Source organism: Papaver somniferum, chromosome 3 (genome assembly GCF_003573695.1).
Source record: "Papaver somniferum cultivar HN1 chromosome 3, ASM357369v1, whole genome shotgun sequence".
NCBI lineage: Eukaryota > Viridiplantae > Streptophyta > Magnoliopsida > Ranunculales > Papaveraceae > Papaver > Papaver somniferum.
Genome location: NC_039360.1, coordinates 15,499,608 through 15,504,223, shown reverse-complemented (window position 1 = coordinate 15,504,223; position 4,616 = coordinate 15,499,608).

Sequence of the window (4,616 nt, the reverse complement as noted above, 5' to 3'; positions counted from 1 at the left end):
CTCAGGTAAGACATACAAACAACCTGTAGTCGTGTATAAAAAAATAGTCCATATTGATAAACAGAGATGGACGTGTAAGATAGTTTTCTTGGATGAAAAACTAACGTTAGAAATAAGATCAGGATAATGATGATCTTAGAAGAGGAAACTCCTGATATTGAGGGAGATTTCCGCGTGATATTGGCCATACTGTTGACGGAAGAAAGCAACAACTTAAATGTTGTGTATGATGCCCGTGAATAATAAGATCATGAATACTGTAAACATGATAATTGGACTTCATCACACTTCACTGTGTTACTGTTAACAGACCACAAACAGCCAATGATTGATGCGATCAATTAATTAAAAAAAAAATAGCTCATGAATAACAAAAGCATACTTCCAAGGATCATGGCATCTGTTGTGGTTAATGATTGATATACCGAACAAGAAGATCATGATAGCATCTTGCCTGAATGAGTTAAGATAAAGACTAGTTTGTCAATGGGAAAACAATCTTTCATTGACCAAAAATAACCACTGCAATGGCTATATATACGAGCCATTGCGGATCTATGGTGGAAGAAAAGTAATTGATACTGATAGTTCAACGTGTTAGCTTGCGAAGAACACCAAAAACAATTTGCTATGAGTTTCACCGAAGGAAACTTATGTTTTCCAGAAACATAAAAAAAAAAAAAGAGAATATTATTATAACAAAATGATGTTACCAAATCTTAGATGAGATAATATTTTCCTTAAATATTCGGAAATAAAGGATGTATCTCGTAAAAGATGGAAAATATGGAAACGTCCATAATGAATGAATTGATTCGCCAGATTTTGGCAAGAATTTCGGAAATGGAAATATTTTCGGAATTTAATTCTTCTTGGCAAAGAAAAACCAAGTAAAAATAAATAGTAAATTACAAGGGATGTATACTTGATCATCCACAATGTGCTTGATTGAAATATCCATAATTACCATAAAAGCTTTAAGGTGTAGAGTATTTGATATTAAGAGAAATGTTTTGCCGTGAACAATGGCAAGATATTGATAGAATATCATGTGTACTGTATCGACATGACATAGCGAAAGAATAGATTAGCCCATAGTTTGAACTATTGAATGAAATCATATAGATTGGAGAATCCAACTAAGTACATGAAAATATTAGGTCTTGGTAAAGCAAAACCTCAATAAGATAAACTTGTTAAAAGCGATAACAAGATATCTGAAAAATGGAATACTCTTCGAAAATGATTGAGTTTCCATGAATCTTGGCGACAAGAGCAGGAAAAGGAAAAAAAATCATGAAACTACCATCTTCTGCACAAAGTCATGAAACTATGATCGATATCATAGTCATAAAAATATGAGAAGGAATTCGTGATGATAAGAGAGATTATGAAGTTGAGAAAATGACCAAGTTTGGGAAGCAAACAATATAATTTTACTGATCAACACAAAGAGCCGGTCATTTCATAAAACAATTTCTTGAATGTGAACATAGGAAAGCCTATACAACTGTAGGTCTTAGACTTGAATAGAATTCATAAAAATGACGATTATGAATTTAAATCTTCTGGACTAATATTGAAGACTAGCCAGAGAAAGAAAAAAAATTTGAAAGCAGAAGCAATCTGAGCGGATCTCCCCACTCTGATACCATAATAAATTATGGGTATCGAGACGGATCATCGATTAAGCAAAATCAATCAAAACATGAATAAACAAGACAATAGAATTAAAGTGATTCGGCACTAACGCCTACATCCACTGACAGAACCCCGTAGGGTGAATTAGATTGATCTCAGACGTAATTTACTGGGATAGTTACATTTGCTTTGGTTCTTCCTATTTATAGATGATAGGAATAAAGAAGGTAAAGAAACCGTATCTCTGACTGTGTAAAACTAGTCTATCTAGAATGGAGGATTTACAACTGACTTGATCCTATTATCTAAACGGAGACTTGACTGCACTTCACTTATCTTGACTGCACTTCACTTGCCTTCGTTTAACTAGCACCTTAATCCCATGGTAACATGTACGCATTATATTTCAACAGTGATGTTGGAGGAGATGTGTTTGCTGCTCATCGAAGATTAAGCTCAAGTTCATGTCCTTGTGTTGTGTTGCTCGGGAATTAGAAGTTAGGGTTTGATTGAATTCGAGAAGTCTGTTGATGAATCCAGAGAAGATGAAGCTGAGATTACCTGGGATGAGTCTGATTTGTGGTTCTAACCGAGAATCGCAGAGATGGGTTCAATGGATTTTAGGGGTTTGAGAAGATTGAACTGAAACAAGCAGAAATGTTGCTGCTACAGACAAGATGATGGTTAAAAATAATGGCAGCTGAAACTAGTGGGATTGTGTAGCATAAGTGATGAAATGAATTACAAGGAAGTTGAACAGGAGATGCTATGTATGCTGGAATTATTGGCACTCAAGTTGTTGTCATATGTTGTAAAGGGAAGAATGATGGCGCCGTGAAGACCTGGGTCCTGATGAAATGGTGTCATTGATTGTGTTGCTGCAATTGGTGAGCTACAGAGAATGTAATGGCAGCACTGGTGGTGATTCTGTATGAGGCAATGGTGAACGAAGCCAGGAAAGGAAGTTGTTAAGGGTTAGCTGGGTTACAGAATGTGATGTTGTTGCCGGAAGTGGAAGTTACAAGGATTATTGGAGATGGACATGGCCTGGAAAGAGATGGCTCGAGTCTCTGGTGGTGAGTTATATTGCAGGTAAAGAGATTAGTGGAGTTTTGGATTCAGTTTGCTGCAGTGAAGGTAGGAAAAAATGGTGTTGTTTAGCTGCAATGGGGTACAAGGCAGAAGCTGAAATGAAGTTAGTAGTTGCAGCTGCAGGGAATGATGTTGAACAGGAGAAGGCACTGGTGCTATAAATGGATGATTCAAGGGATGAAGAGATAATGAACACAGGAAGAAATGGAGTTGTTGATTACTAAAGCTACAGGTCTTGACGCTACCGCAGGAAATGGAAAACAGTAGTGCTGTGTGTTGGCCCATGAATGAATTTAGATGTATGTTGGGGCAGGGAATTGCAGGTGCAGTTCAAGGAGGAACTTGGTTTGAAATAGTGAAACTGAGAAGACCTAGAACAATTGGTGGTCTGAGTCTGGGTACGGTGGTGGAATCAAAGCTGAATTAGTGGTGGTTTGATTCTCGAGTTAGAGTTGCTGCTGTTTTGCAATGTGTGCAGTGACTGTATGCGAAGGTTTTCGAGAGATTTTAGAAGAGTAAGAAGCGAGCCATGAGTTTGAGATCAGGTTACAATGATTGAAGCTGCAGAATGGATGTGGTGATTGCAATGAATTGTATGTGCATTACGGGGAAGAAGAGTTAGTATTGCGGTGGCTGAAGGCTAGAATAGGCTGTCAGTTCCAAAGATTTGACAGGCCAAATATCTAATGGGCTTGGTTAGAGGCTAGAGTTGTAGCTGCAAGTATGGGCTGGACAGATTTGGCCGACACTTAGAAGTCGTGAAGGTAGAGAAAGGATATAAAGAAGGGTCTTATGTTCTATTTTCGGGATCTTGACTTCTACTTCTGCCTAAGGTTTAGAAACATGATGGCTTCTCTCTTCCTTCTTGTTATGAACTCATATGCCATGAACATGAGTTAATTTTATTTTGGTTAAGGAATAAGTTGGATTTCCAAGCATGGGTTGTGTTCAATAAATTAGTTTTGTCTCCATACTTATTGTTTATGATTCACTGATGATATTGTTACATGATTTGGATACTTGTTTGGTTGAGTTTATAATCAATTGAGTGTGTTTTCATCTTTATTGCTAGATTAGGATTTATTATACGTAAAAGTGATAAATTTCTGATTGCAAGTAGCATATTGCTTGTAGTGATGCATCCTAGTAGTCACATATGAATCATAACCTTTGTTAAATTGCATTAGTGCTTTTACACGTTCGATTGTTTTGATTGGCCTGATTTCATAGAACTTAATGCATCTAGGGAATTAAACTTGATTAGTGCTTTTACACATTAGGTTGTTCTCTAAGGTAGAACTCATACTCGCATCTTTTAATGTGTTTGTTGATGACAAGAGGAAATTAGCGGGATATTCTTGCGATAAAGGTATCCTAGGGCCTTTGATAAAAGTTGAGATTAAATATCAATTCTAATTATTGTTTCAAATAATGTTTGTGAATGAAAACCAATCCTTGACCAATATTATAATCTTATTGATTTTGCTTTAATTATTTGTTTCGCTTTTATTTTATTTTAGTATATAAAAATCAGAAAAGCCCCCATTGTTATTTATCGGAAATCGAAACAACTTGACAACCATAGTCCTCTCTGTGGGAAAGATCATTTCTTACCCTTGCTATATTATATATTTTGAGTAGTGAGAAAGTGTAATTTATTTTTGACGCATACGACAGCGATCAGTCATACGGCATAGTTTCATAAGATAGAATGGTAAATGCTATGAGTAAATATAATATGTCAGTCTTCACATACCTATGATAAAGTTCTCGCAACTGTCTTCGTTTGATCTTCAGTCTTCGATCTTCGAGGGTTATCCAACTATTATGATACTCAACTACCAGACTCTAATCCTAGTCCGAGACTTGACTTTAGTAGACTA